General features: G+C 41.3%; 1 protein-coding gene across 2 annotated transcripts in view; it reads right to left on the bottom strand.

Moving 5' to 3' along the window:
* The window catches only part of HTR2C (5-hydroxytryptamine receptor 2C), a 294,885-nt gene extending 285,765 nt beyond the window's left edge, over window positions 1-9,120 (bottom strand). For both annotated transcript variants that reach the window (XM_005594406.4, XM_005594407.5), the window contains exon 1: window positions 8,551-9,120. The gene's annotated coding sequence lies outside the window, so the exon portion shown is untranslated. The remainder of the gene's footprint in view (window positions 1-8,550) is intronic.
* Window positions 9,121-14,998: the final 5,878 nt, after the last annotated feature.

Raw genomic sequence — 14,998 nt, 5'->3', positions numbered from 1 at the left:
TGGGAGGCCGAGGCGGGCGGATCACAAGGTCAGGAGATCGAGACCACAGTGAAACCCCGTCTCTACTAAAAAATACAAAAAAAAAAATTAGCCGGGCGCGGTGGCGGGCGCCTGTAGTCCCAGCTAGTCAGGAGGCTGAGGCAGGAGAATGGCGGGAACCCAGGAGGCGGAGCTTGCAGTGAGCCGAGATCGCGCCACTGCACTCCAGCCTGGGCAACAGCGTGAGACTCCATCTCAAAAAAAAAAAAAAAAAAAAAAAAAAAAAAAAAAAAAAGAAAAGTTATCCACGAATGAATCCAAGGTAGGAAGGACAAGGATTATTTCAATTATCATGAGAAATTAAAGAAATCTGGGAGAAGGGATAGAGTGTTTTTTTTTTTAATAATTTCTCACACTATAAGTGTTGTGATAAATGTATTCTGTATTATACAACAGAAACAAATAAACTTTTATATGATCTTGTTGCTTCATTCTCAATCAAGAGACTCAGAATATCCACTATGTTTGTGCAAATTCGGCTGTCTTCTGAAAATAGCACTTACCCAAGGTAAGTACAAATCTATGGTAAAAAATCAAATTACTTTATAACAATGTATTATCTTCTCAGCATTCAAATGTTTTTCACTCTTAAATTCTGAATTAGGTTGGGGCAAAAGTAATTACGGTGAAAACCACAATTACTTGTCAACCAACCTAATAAAATTTGTGGGAGTTTTCTCCATATTCTCTTCCCCATTTTAAATATTATACAATTTGTGACTCTATATTTGTAACCTTAGGGAAGTAAGTAATTTAACCTCAGTGGTTTCTGTACTCTGTATCTGTTTATAACGAAGAGGTTAGTTTGAAGAATCCTTACAGAAAGATTACCTAGTATAAGGCTCTCACTGGAGTTGTGGAAACTGAGGCCTAAGTTAAGCAAGTGACTGGACCGTTTTTTCTTCATTCGTCCTGAGTGAGAGAGTAGGAAAGACAGAAATCAATGTTGCCTATACCATAAACTGCAAAACTACATTATTACATTGAATTGCCTTTACTGTCTAACAGTATTTATTTGTTTCTTTAGGGAAGTATTGTAGAATATGTTTTTCACCTCACTAGCATCCAACGAAGTGTTAAATGTACATTAAGCCCTCAACTGAAATTCCCTTCATGAATTTCAACTAAGCCATTGCTGAAATTCCATAATTCTTACAGGCTTTTCTTTATTCATCTTCATCTTACAGTTCACTAATTTGGCAGATACATATGGATAGTGAATTTTATAGATTTACTTACATGAAATTTAGGAAATTGGCTGAGGTTTGGCAGTAGAAGCAGGAAAATTTGACACAGATAGTTACCCAATGGGAGGTGGGTAATAATCTTCCAAACGAAAGAATCTGCCCTTGTTAACTTAAATAACATTTTGGAGAGCAAGTCATTATATCAATGAATAGTCATTTGGGCTCATAATTCTACTATACAAGTTCTTTTCCATTTACATAGTGATTTTAAAAATAGATATAGAGGCATGATTAAATAAATCTATTGAGAAACTACCTCATTTCTGCTTTTTTTTTTTTTTTTTTTTTTTTTTTGAGAAGGCGTCTCGCTCTGTCCCCCGGGCTGGAGTGCGGTGGCGCGATCTCGGCTCACTGCAAGCTCCGCCTCCCGGGTTCACGCCATTCTCCTGCCTCAGCCTCCTGAGTAGCTGGGACTACAGGCGCCCGCCACCGCGCCCGGCTAATTTTTTGTATTTTTAGTAGAGACGAGGTTTCACCGTGGTCTCGATCTCCTGACCTTGTGATCCGCCCGCCTCGGCCTCCCAAAGTGCTGGGATTACAGGCGTGAGCCACGGCGCCTAGCCCATTTCTGCTTTTTCAAAATGAGGGTTCAAAAAATATTTGTTGGAGAGACACCAGATCTTCCTTGTTTTACTTCCTTCAAGAATGAAGTAATCAACTTCTTTCTGAATCTATTTTAGACTAACATTACATTTAAAAATAAAAGATATGGGGCTATTAGACCTCTGGGAGTCACTGACCAACCAAAAATGCTAGAACAATCTACCTACAAGCCACAAAGCATTAAATTAACCGTTTAATCTAAGGTTTTAAAAAAAAGTAATAGATTCATGATATGATCACCCAAAGCAATTCATTAATACTAATGTCTGATTTCTTTTGACATTATAAAAAGTAAGGAAATAAAGCTCTTATTTACAAGTTTATTTGCTGCAAAGGCACTTAGGAATTTATTTTAAAAAGAAAAGTTGCACTTCTTTCTGAGCCATCAACCCATACCGCAAAAGGCATGCAGAACTCAGTGTGCTAATAAAAAGAGAATTCTATGACCATGCATGTGGTCAATGAAATGGTCTCTCTATAATATATGTATATATAATGATGTATTTCACGGTGAAATGGAAAATAAAACAGTGTGATAGGGCTAAGCTTTAGCTAAACTAATTTAAGAAGATTTATAATATTTGTATTGCCCTAAATATGTTCAGAGAAATTACCTGAAATCGTTTCAGGGGAAACTGTTATTCTGTTAGATGCCTTGAATTCTTGAATATTATTGTGCAGATGCGCTAAAAATTCTATTTTAGCTCTTCCTTCATCTTCTTTCACCTTTACTTTAACCATTGGAATACAATACAACCAATCAAGATATGTTAATTGATTACCTACTATGGGGAAGGCACTTATCATATATGTGGGCTAGTCAACAAAAGCTTCCTGCAAGAGGTGGGGCTTGAAACAGACCCTGAAGAACAGACAGAATATAGATACATTTGGGAGAGGAAGCTACATAACACAGTAATGGACTTCTCCAATCTTTCTAGCAATAAATTATTTTTGAATCACGGATCGCATTTTTTGTCAATTTAAAATGGAAGTAATAAATGGAAGTAATTGGTTTGGTTACTGAATTTTTAAAAACCTACTTTTAAAAAGACTTTAATCATACTTAGAATTTTTCGAAGTATGGTCTTTCTACCCTGAAATAACTTTAGTCTAAGTATTGTACTCAGATATGGTTTTTCTACCTGGGCTCAGATAAGTAAAGTAAAAAACTGGCAATTACTTTTTATAGCACCTATTTTTCAAGTCATAGTTATCAAATTACTTTTCCTGACTCTACTGTGAAAAAGAAATACATGGCAAATGGGATCAGACAACACTTGAAACCTTCCGGATATGTGATAAATAATTTTTAACACAAACTCAGGATGTTATTGTCTTCGTAATAAAACAAAAGATGACACTTAGAACTGGATCACTTGGACCTTTCTCTTCTTATCTCTTCCCAGTTCAAAATGCTTGCATCTTTTAATAGCAGCATTCTCTTAGATCTGCAGTTGGACTAAGTGCACTCAAGCCTTAGCGCAATCTTCTTTGTAGTTATAGTTTTTTTCTGAAAAATCGGCTTAGTCTGCCCACCATATTCACTGTGCTTCCTGTCATAATGCTGCTTTCCCTGGGCATACAGAGAATCTTTACCCTTCTTGTACTGTGTCATTTTGTGGAGTTGGTGCTAGCCACACTTCTTAAATAAAGTCTTGGGTGTTTTAGAAACTTTCACCATGTTTGCGGGGACACTATCAGCACAGAAAGAGATAAATGATTTTTAATGATCCTTCTCAACTCAGTCTTAGACCTTCAGAGCTTCTATTTTACTGCTTGAATTTCAAGTAGGCAGCATTATATAAATGACCAAATATGAATGGCCTTTGTTGTGGTGTTACATGTAGTAGAAACTTGTGGGTCCAACTCACAGTAATAACATCTGCCTGTCCAATCATCTCTACATACAATTGCATTATTTCCCTGACTTCATTTCTGTCTTTGTATTATCTCTGTAACTCCCCCGAGCTTCACTCAGCTTCTTGTCCCCCAGTCTCTCAGCATTAACAGTACTTTCTCATTTGCTCTACTTCTTTATTGGTAGGTGAATCTCTAAATGAAATGCTGCACATCTATCACATTGCTTTGCCAAACAGCATATCGAGGATTAATGGACATTGTCCATTAATATGCTCACATTTACATGCAAATTTATTCTGTTCAAAGACTAGTTGTTACAGTATGAAAGAAAAATTGGCCAATTTCTAAACGGAGGCAATAGTTTGTTGCTTAACAGCTTGGCCTCTGGAATAAAACCACCTGGTTTCAAGCTTTGTTTTGTTCATTCAGTTTGAACAGATTAACCTCTTTGTATGCCTCAGTTTCCCTAACTGCAAACTGAATAATAATAGTACCTTCTCATGGGGTAGTCATGAGGCTTATGTGATTATATAGCTGTAAACCTCTTAGAATGTGTAGTGCATGGAAAATGTCAATAAATAGTGGCCATTGTTATCATCTTTTATATCTCTCTTCTGAAGAATAATTACTTGCTAACTGGGCAAGTCTTACTACTTTGATTACAGGAAGCTATAATTGAAGAGTATTCAGTGAATCTTGATTCCTGAGACCAAATGGGAGATATATAAATTTAAAATACACTTGCAAAACATTTGAACACTGTGACATTTATTCACAGGCGTTTACTGATGAGTTTAAAGAAGACATCATGTTTTATGAAAAAGTAAAGGAAACCCCAGCCAATTCATTCATTGCTATCCTTGTCTAGATATTAGTTGACATTGTCTTTGGTTTCAGTGGTGTTCAATTTTCACTATTTATTTTTACACTGAGCTCGTCCCCACGCCTTGCCATGAATGCTAATTCAACCCTGAATTTAAATACCCATATATGACTGGCGGCTGTTGCACTGGACAATGCAGTTCTAAAGGCTTTCTAATGGCTTTCAATACATTTATGCATAGTTCTTAATAGGTAATAATAACAGTATGTTACCCAAGGGTGTACTTGTATTTAAAGGAGACAATGACTAAGATGAAAGAGCGAAATTCTTGAATGTAGAATTTCAAGTTATATGGAAAACCACGAAGGATACTAGTTTAGGGACCAGAAGGCCTTTCTAGTGCCTCTCAAATTAGACCATGTAAGTGATTATCTGTGCATAAGGTTAACCATAATTAACAAGAATGACTGTATCAAATGCCAGCTATATGTACAATGCTGTCATAAGCAAGTATTTTAGGAAACTGCAGATGACACTGTCTTAGCCACAGCTGAGAGGAGGAATGAATAGCGAGGTTGAAGTAGAGATGCCAGGTAAAGGGAGACAAAAACAGAATTAAAATTCCATCTTATGTACATCTTATTTGAAATCCTGCTTTCACTATGTCATTTGTGCATTAAAATGTCAGAAGTGATTGGCAAAGAGTTGCTGAAGGTGAACATTAGTATTAAATCTGCTAATGACTAGCCAAATGATGATGCAACTTAACCACTTGGTTGTTTTCAATGTTATTTGTCTAGAATGGAGATGACTAGACTGTTTTGCAGCAATGTTCTCAGTATATGGAAAAGCCTTCTTAAAATGTCTTGAAGAATGGCAGTGTTGGAGAGATCCATGACTTGAGCACACATTAGGCTGGAGATTGGTGATTTGGTGATTCTTTTTGAGGTTCAACAGTACAATATGTAGATGAAATGACATAGGTAGCCTAGAATGCTAACAAATAAATAATAAATGTTGCTTAGTGCAATAATTTAAAATTTTCAAAGTGCTTATACCCACCTGCTTCACAACAATCAGGTGGGGTTATATGTGATACTGACATAAAATATCACAATAATATATTATTAACTTCAATTTATGATGAAGTTTTCCTAGTTTGCTCATGGCTACCCAAGCAGCTAGAGGAACATAATTTAGCAGTTCTTCCACTAGACAATACTAAGCTGTATCAGATGCTTTACTAAAATAATCTCAGTACACGTACATCATCCTTTTGTGAGGTATTCCATTGCTATGAAAGAGAGGTGGTAAGATGCTCTTTAATAGTACTGGCCAAATAGTCTGGAGTTTCAGGAGCCATTAAAACCTGGGAATTAATTATCTTTCAGCAAGCTCAGCAAACTGCAGCCTCCTTTAATCTCAGGCCTTGAACAATTTAACAAGAATACTGAGGATATTTAATGTTGGTTATTGATAATCTCTTCCCAAAATTTTGTTTTAAATTTTTGTGTTTCTCTTAGCTGGAGAGGGATGACATTTCCTTGAAGGAAATACATGGAACAGTAAAATTATTGAGGCTTGACTCAATTATAATGTTGGACTAATCCATTAGAATGTTAGGCTTTTTATATTTTACTTTTATTGCTCTTCCTAAGTAGCCTTGGCAGCACAAATAAATATTTCTTATTCTCTTGCCTTAAATTAACTTCCAGAATTCCTTGAGAAATTGAGGGGAAAAAATCTAATGGCACCAATAAAATGTAGGATAATATCTTCATCATTCATAGACTTGCTATGAAGACTATATGAAATAATATTATATACATATATATATATATTATATGTAATGGTCCTGGATCCACGTCTGGTATCCAGAAGGTTCCCAGAAATATCAGTTCTCACCTTTCTGATGAATTCATACTGCACAAAAGCCTGTTACGTTATCTGAAAAAGTCATCACTGTCATCCATGACACCTCTAGATGGAGATAAACCCCTCAAGAAAGCATAGAAAGGGTTAATAACCCTCTCTAGATAATGCAGATAGGCAAACACAGTCATTTTTGCTAAAGCACCCCAAATCCTACCTTGACATTGCAATCAACAAGCCTTATCCACCTTCCGAATTTCAGGACTTGCGTTGGGCTTGTTGCTGTAGATGATAGACGCTATTAGGAAAGAAATCATGTTGATGAAACAAATATTTTCTTCCCTCCCCAGCAGGATCAGGAGAATTTATTTAGGGAATGAAAAATATAATTAAATATTCTATAACCTACCTCCCCAAAATGTGGACAACAGTATTTATTTCCCCGCACCTGTGGGGTGGAATGGGGGGGCATTATAGATAATTCCCAAACAATCAGGTGCTAAGGAGATTACACTCTTCAGAAAAGACAATCTTCAGTATGATTTCAGTACTGCAAAAGAGATGCAACGATCACGGTAGATATCATTTTTTTGTGGGGCATGTCAGTTGGTCTTTGTCATTGTCTACACATATGTAGCCAACTACACAGTAACACCTTGTTTCTGTTGCACTCGTATTTTGATTGTCAGAATGGCTGATGTATACGTAAACTTCTTCATGAAAAAATTAAACTCTGGAACCCAGATATCTTTTTCCATTACTGTGTATGTGAGGTCGCAACTGTCTGCAAACTGGGGAGCTCAGAGGTTACTCAGTGCGCAGCATTTCCTCACCACCCCCACAATCATCTTAGCTCAACCATATGTGAGTGTCCCTCGGTTAGCCTGCCTAAAAGGTATGTGGTAAGGGGCATATGCACTTGGTGGTTCAGCAATCAGAGGCTTCCTTGGACGGTACTTACACTGGTAAATATTAATGAAGAAGCTGCGTGGTACTGGCAGTGATTCCAGACCAAATCCTTTAACTGCGAATGTCACTCGCTGAATTTTGAGTTGGGGAGCTCTGTCGCTTAAAATACAGGGTTCTCAAACACAATGCAAGTGTTTGTCACCTCAAGTCGCATACTACCCAGCAGGAAGCAAAAGGCAAAGGGCATGGCGCAGAAAAGAAACAGACACACAGACACGTTTTGCAATGACGAACTTTATGTGACATCAGGAACAGCAACCTGTTCTCGTGTTTAGCAATTCCGAGGTACGCTGTAAAGCCTGCTTGTCAGGTAAAATTGAGTAAAGGGACAGGAATAAGAGGCAGCGCTGGAGACTTTTTCGCAATCCTTTTCAAAATATAAAACTGTAACCAAATGACTTAAATAAGATAATAAATTTAAAAAAAAAAAAAAAAAGGTTGGCTGGATGCCTTTATCCCCTCCTCTTAAGCTTACGTGACCATCAGCAGCGCAGTTCAAATTCAGCTAACAGCTGTTAGACCAAGACACAGATCCGCAGTGTGTATCTCCCCAGAGTTACGGATGTTCACTGAGACCCGCCGAAAAATTAGGGTCGGTTTTCAATGAGAACATAACAAAGGATCCTTGGTTCCCCCTCTGTACACACTGTCCCAAACCTTGCGCCCCCTCCCACTTGCCTGCTGTCGAATTTCTTAAAACTGTAGTCGGTCCTCCAACTCAGTTGCACCTTCCGCAGCCCGACCCTCAGCGACATTGCGTTCAGTTTCCCTCCTTTCTCTCCTCCCACTCCTCACTTCTTGAGACCCCACCCTCGCCTTCCGTTTCTGTCTCGGCTTCCCCCGCGCCAGGTTCTCTAGACCCCCGCCTCCACCCAGCGCCTTCATCTCGAGCCCCCGCTCCCAATCCCCTTAGAGACTTCTATGCTCCTTCCGTGGAACCTAAGCTCCTCTCTTCTTCCAGAGACTCAGTCTCCACGCGATTTGCGCGTTCAGAGTCCCTCCCCCCAACCTCTGCCAGGGCCAGTGCGGTCCTGCAGGCTGCAGCCATCCGGGACCTGTCCCCGCTCCCCACCCCATCCCCCGCCTAAATCGTTAGGGTCTCGGCTAGCAATGCCGCCCGGGGCTCCAACTTACCACTAGCGTCCGGGAGGAAGACGAGGCAGCGGTCGCCGCGGCGGCAGCTAGACGAGAAACGGACTCGGCTGCAATCGCCCAGCGGAGCCCGCGGCAGTCGGTGCGCTGCGCTGCGCTGTGCGCCGCAACCTCGCGCCTCAGCGGAGGGAGAGGAACGGAGGGAGCTCGGCGCGATGGGAAGCGCCGGCGAGTCGACCTCCTTTGGGCGACCGTGCGCCCCCCGGCTAGGTTTGGCTCTTTTCGCTCCACTATCTTACTCTAGCTTAGTAACTGACCACCTCCAGCATCTCTGCACTAATCGCGTCTTCTTTCTTCTTCGTTGGCCCCTAACTAACTACACTACTCTAAACGGACGAAGGCCATCACACGAGCGCCACGACGATCTCGACGACTCCGACGACAACGATGTACAGAAAGAGAGAAGAGTTCATATGCAATCAGCAGGTAAGGGGTAAGGCAGGCCAATGGAGCAGCCAAGGCTAGCAATCTAGCCGCTCCAAAGGCAGTATCGGAAAGATCGGTGCGCCTGAGGAAGGAAGCGTCCTCGGCGAGCACCAGAGCGCCTACCTCGCGCGGGTGAATCTGCACCGCGCTCTTGGGCCAAACGCGGGATGAGGGGAGGAGCCAAGAGCAGCCAATCAGTGCTCAGCATTACGTTGCCCCCGGGCCTGTTTGGACCGGTCTCTTAGTGCATCTGGAACCTGCTGGCAGGGGGCGCGAGACCCCATGGTGGAGGTGGGGGTGGGGGTGGGGGTGGTGATTAACCTGATTCACAAGGCCTAGAGCGTAGGGGGAACCAGGATCAACCATGGAACCGGATGGAGTGAGAGGGAAGGCTTTCTCAAGAATGTACCCTCAAAGACTCACAGCATACCCCTCCCCAAACACACCCCCCCCACACACACACCCCTGTACATTTCATTTCAACAAACAGCATTCCCAATCTTGCAAATTTCATCAAGCTTTGAAACTCCCTTCAAGGGTCTCTGCTCCGACTCTTGCCCATTCTTCCAACAGTAGCAACTGAGGCACTCGCAGGGTCAAACATTTGGTGAGTGCTCAAAGGCCACAACCCTGTTATAAGGCCCACTTCCCCATCCTTGTCTCCCCATCCTTTCCCTAACCCCAAAGGAGAAAGGAAAGCTCTCAGTCTTCGAGCCCCAGGAAGGCACAGTTTAGTTCCTTTCTTGACCCCACAGGCCTCATTAGAAAGACATCTTGAGGGCAGCTCTTACGGGTTTTCAAGGGGGTGAACCTATCTCTCTGGCACAAGGCCTTGGGCCCAGAGCCAGTCGGTTGCCCAGTCGTTGTGGGGGAGGGGGCTGTCAATGCAAGGTCGAGGCAGCAAGAGGTGAACCACAAAGGCTCTCTTTTGGCAACTGCTGGGATGCCGAGCTCCAACCGGTCAGGCAGAGCTCTTTTTCACAGGCTCCCAGGCGCCACCCGGCAGGTGCCTGCGGTGTTCGGGCGGCAGCGTAGAGAAGGGTGAACGGGGCCGCCTTGGCCAAGACACCTCAGAGGCACCAAAACCAAACTGAGTAATGGAGATTATCCCACCGAGAATGGGGAAAGGAACAGATCTCTCCTAACAGGGAACGAAGGGGCGAGCGGGGGTGGTGGTCTCGGGTCGCGGCCGAGGTTTCGCGGCCTTGTGCCGAGGACTGGGGTGGGAAAAGTGGAGATTGGCTCCCCGCCAATCGGAGGTAGCTGGACCGAAGCAAAAGATCGAGACTCCGGTTTGGCTACTTAGGACCGGACGGCAGCGCAGTGATTGTATAGAAGAGGCAACACAGAGACCGTACAGAGAGGCTTGGAGGACCGAACCCGGCAGAACGCAAAAGGGGTGGGAGCCGCCGGCTATTCTGAAGGCCGAAGTTTGCCTCAGTAGCCCCAAAAGTTAGGGAGGGAGAAGGAGGTGGGAGCAATGATAAGGGTCAGGCCCCTTCCTTATTCTGGATGCCCTAGGACCAGTCATTTCTCTCTGGGCCTCCGTTTCCAGATTTGTGAAAGGAACTGTCCGGTCTACTCCAGAAGGGGCATTTTGGGAATTCTCTGATTCCCTCTGTCGCCACTGAATTCAGACTCTGAAATTTAATTTGGCAGTAAACATGCTGTCCACACCCAAGTTCTGTTTCGCAAAGCAAAAACCCATCGCAGTTTTCTTGAAGCATCTGTTGAATGCTACTGTATGATGCCGCACAGGTGGCTGCGACAGCGCTGCCAAGTCCACCGACTGCACAACGCTCGCATCTTTAGAAATGCTTTGGTAGAGAACAGTAATTTATAAATATGGAAGAGAAAACGTATGTCTTCTCTTTAAATAATCAAGCATTCATCTTTAAAAACTCCCGAAGTGTCCCCTTGCTCTATGAATGTGGAATGCTTAGTCTTGCCTTTTCTGGCGGGACTTGTATTTATTTTGTCGGAGGCTGAGACATTTATATTACTTCAAAAAATGTAAATATAAATCCCTGTGATATTTTTGCTAAGCCAAAATGGATCTGCCGAGCAGAGAGTGGAAGTTAGCATCCGCCAAAACCTGTTCCCGCTCCCCGGCTCCCGGGGGAACCGGCTTGAAGAAATTGACCAGGATAAATAGCAATTATGAGGATGAGAATGATGGTAGTAATAGTTTTTAGTATTATATATTTCGCTCTTAAGGTTGTTCTCTCCTTCTCCTTCTGAAAGGCAAAAGTACCGAGAGGGACCGGGGTGAAGCCCAGTTGGTGGTTGGGAAGGTTCCCGGAGCAGCAGAGAGAAACTTTGCTAGCCACGCGGCTTGCTGAAGCACGTCTGGGCTTCGGAGTTGGGGTAGAAACAGGCAGGCATGTTCGCCTTTGAGCGGCGCTAGCCGAGCGGCCCGGAGCCTGTAAGACTGAGACTGAGCGGTCTGCGGCGAGGCTCGGGGTACCGGGTTCCGCCGGGACCCAATGCTCTGCTTTCTTGGCATTTGCGGCGCGTACTGCCTCTTCAGGTTCTCTAGGCTGCGGCTCCGCCGAGCGCTGCAAGGTCCGACGGATTTCGGAGATTTTGGCAACACCAGACCGGAGAATTTAGTGTAAGGAGAAATTTAGGGCGCACTTTAGGACTGGGGAACCAAACTCAAAACAAGCACATGCTGGCGCTTTCTGTCGCTCTGTCATTGCCAGAGAGGTTTTCTGGAACCCCTGCCTAACGAGGCCTGGGGAGTCAGCCCAGAGTTTTCACTGCTTTCCCTTCCCTTCCTCAGGTGTATGGAAATTGTCCCTGGAAAGAGGAGTTATTTACAGTGAATTCCTCAGGTTTGATGAAAATCCCCAGTGCCCCCCGGAACACGGTTTCCAAATATTTCCCGGTTTCTAAGGCTGTGGACTTGTTTTTACAACTTTCGAACCAGGGAGATTTCTTCCTACTACAAATATATATGTTTCCAAAACGACTGATTCAGAAATTCGGGAAAGAATTAAAGAAGATTGTTACTACGTAGGAAAAAGTTCCTCATCATTTGAAACTTTGGGAACTTTTTAAAAAAATAAATAATTGTAACCGACTAGAAAGTTTACTTCTCTACTCATTATTATTTCCCCTCTTGACCAGAGCCCTATTTTAACACACCTAAAGGATGATAGACAGGTTTAAAAAATGAGTGACAGGATTCTAGCAAAATTCTCGAAGGCAGGTATTTTCACAGATCAAAAGAAGCTACACAAGAATTCTACCGGGAGATTTTTTTTTTCTTGTTTACCACAGGACATAAATGCAATGAATTTTGATAATCCTTCTATCCATATTTTTTTCGGGTTTAAAGCAAATTATAATAGCCAGATATGTTTTTGGTAATAATACAGTTGTATCAAATTATATTTTCAGCCTTTGCTATTACTACTTAATCGTAAAATCCCAGCATCAGATCCATAATGTCCATCATTGAGGCATGCCACACCTAGAAATAAACTTTTATGGCATCGAACGCAATAGACTTTTCCCTTACTGGTCGTCAAACATGGTCATAGACTGAGAAAACAATTTTAGACATAGATAGCTTATTATACAGAAAATCTTTTTAAAGTTGGTAGGATTATTTTAATAAAAAAAATAACGCAGTAGAACTCTGTGTGCTGTGTAGGAAGGCAGGGGGCAGTCTCTGATCGTGTCAGTCTTTCTGTAAGTGAAACTTCTGTTTGGAAAGATCTTCTGTTTTAGAGAAAAACAACAATCAACACTGGTTCTCTGACACTCTCATTGAAGGGAACAGAAAAATACTGGAAGCCTTTTGGGAGGGGGAGTTGGAAGGTCCCATCACATATTTCTGGCACTTCTAAGGAAAAAAAAAAAAAGGTATATCACAATTAAAAATCTGTGCTTATTTCTTTTATGCAATAAACCGTATTAATTTTATCTGACATCCTTCTAGTAATACAATATATATTTTGTGTGGTTTCCAGTAACCAAGTATATGTTTGAAAAAATAGCAACATGCATGCAAGTTTGAATAGGGATTGGGAATGGAATCTCATCTTGTAGCCTCAAAAAGGAGAAAGAGCTAGGAGCTACTTTGACATCAGTTCTATAGAAAAATATATGTTGTCTTGGAGCGCATTCGTGTTATGATGAATGCATTTTGCATTATGGGCATGCATTTCACTCTTTCAGTTTAGGATAACAAAGATGGCAATTAGGACCTTTTGTTTAAATTAAACTGAGATTGAAAGTCCAGGACTACAGTGATTTCTTGTTTATTCTTAGCTCAAGACTACTGGTTGCTGAAACCCAGTAGTCTTGCTACCCATCTATCTTACTCTGACTCTTTTAGACCATTGTGATTTCTACTTCCCATTTCTGTAGTAATTAGAGCCATAACTATGCAACCAAACATTCCCTTGTTTTAGAGTTATGTCTAAAGTAATGGGCTTAGTTGCTCTCGTCTGTAAATCAGTATCTTTACGTTATTTCAAATAAGGCAAACCATCACTCATTGCTACCTAATTCCTTCTTTTCTTTTTGTAAGAACTATTTCTTCAACCAAATTATAAGGATGTCAGGAGGAAGTGTTTAACCATAAGCTTCTCTTCTCCTTTTTTCCACAACTATCCTAATAGTTTGCACAAAAATATAAGCAACAATGATAACTACTATTGTTGTTATGCAAGAGGTTAAGACGAATGGTCAAGAAGGGCTGGACTTCTAAAACTCGAATTTTTCAATGACCTGAATACAAATATGAAAGGTATTTTACCAAACAGGCCCTTCGTGCAAAAAGATCATGACAGTTTGAACCGACCAAGATGAAACTTAATAGTATTAAATGTGAGACGCTCAGTTTGAGTACCAAACTTCTCTGCACAAAATTAGGTCACCGAAGCTGGGAACATTTGGTGAAAAAATACTTATTGATTTTAGTTGGCATCAAGATCAACAAGCCTTCAGTATGATCTGGTTGCTGGAAACATAATTTTATATTGAGGTTTTGCAACTTTCATAAAAAGAGTCGAAATGCAGTTGGGCTGTATTTGGTATTTTCAGGCACATACTTTAAGAATGAAGTTTGGAATTCATTTATCAGAATGATGGAGTTCATTCACAAGAATGTTCAAGTCAGTAGAGTGCTGGAATCATGTTAGATGGATTTGTATCCTCTGGAAGACATGACTCATGGGATACATGCTAGCTGACTTCAAATATTCAAGGAATTTTCTTAAGGAAAGTGGATTTAATTTATTTCCCAAGTTTGTTATTCATATCATGTTTGTATCTGTTACCTCAGTGTCTTGCACAATGTCTGACACAAACTAAGCATTCAATAAATATTTGTGAACTGAATGAAACTATAAGCATTAAACTCTGAAGAGAATAAAACTGAATTTAATGAATCCACAGTTTCTGGCTCTAGAGGAAGATTTTCTAGCATTCAAAACTGTCCAAAGATGGCATAAGCTGTTTTAGGAGGTAGTGAGTTCTCCACTCTTGAGATGTTCAATGCTATAGAGGTTAATCTCTTGGTGGGGATGTTACAAAGGAGAACTATGTGTGAGGAAAGGGAAAGACACGTGGCTAATGAATGACATTTAAAGCTCTTCCCAATCCAAAATTTTGCAGAATGAATAAAAGCTGTCTTAGTCTAATTTTATGACATAAATAGAATATTGAACTTTCTTAAAAACAAAGACAAAAGAATTTATGTACTGCAGACTGGCCGTAGATTCAGCTTTGTCATAGGAAAGAAGCGGCCTCCTACCAAGTTGCAAGACGCTTTTGTTGAGCCTATTGCACTTGATAGCTACTGACTTCGGTGGAAAACAATCTCTGGGAAGCTTATTATCATATTAGGGTACAGTCATTCTTTATAAGTCTAGAATACTACAGATGGTCCCTGACTTACGAAGATTAGGCTTACAATTTTCTGACATTAAGATGATGCGAAGGTGATACGTATTCAGTATGCTTCTTGACTTAACAATTTTCCTTTTTC

This window comes from Macaca fascicularis, chromosome X (assembly GCF_037993035.2).
Source record: "Macaca fascicularis isolate 582-1 chromosome X, T2T-MFA8v1.1".
Classification (NCBI taxonomy): Eukaryota; Metazoa; Chordata; class Mammalia; order Primates; family Cercopithecidae; genus Macaca; species Macaca fascicularis.
The sequence above is the reverse complement of the archived record's forward strand: the minus strand, read 5'-3'. Positions and strand labels throughout refer to the sequence as shown.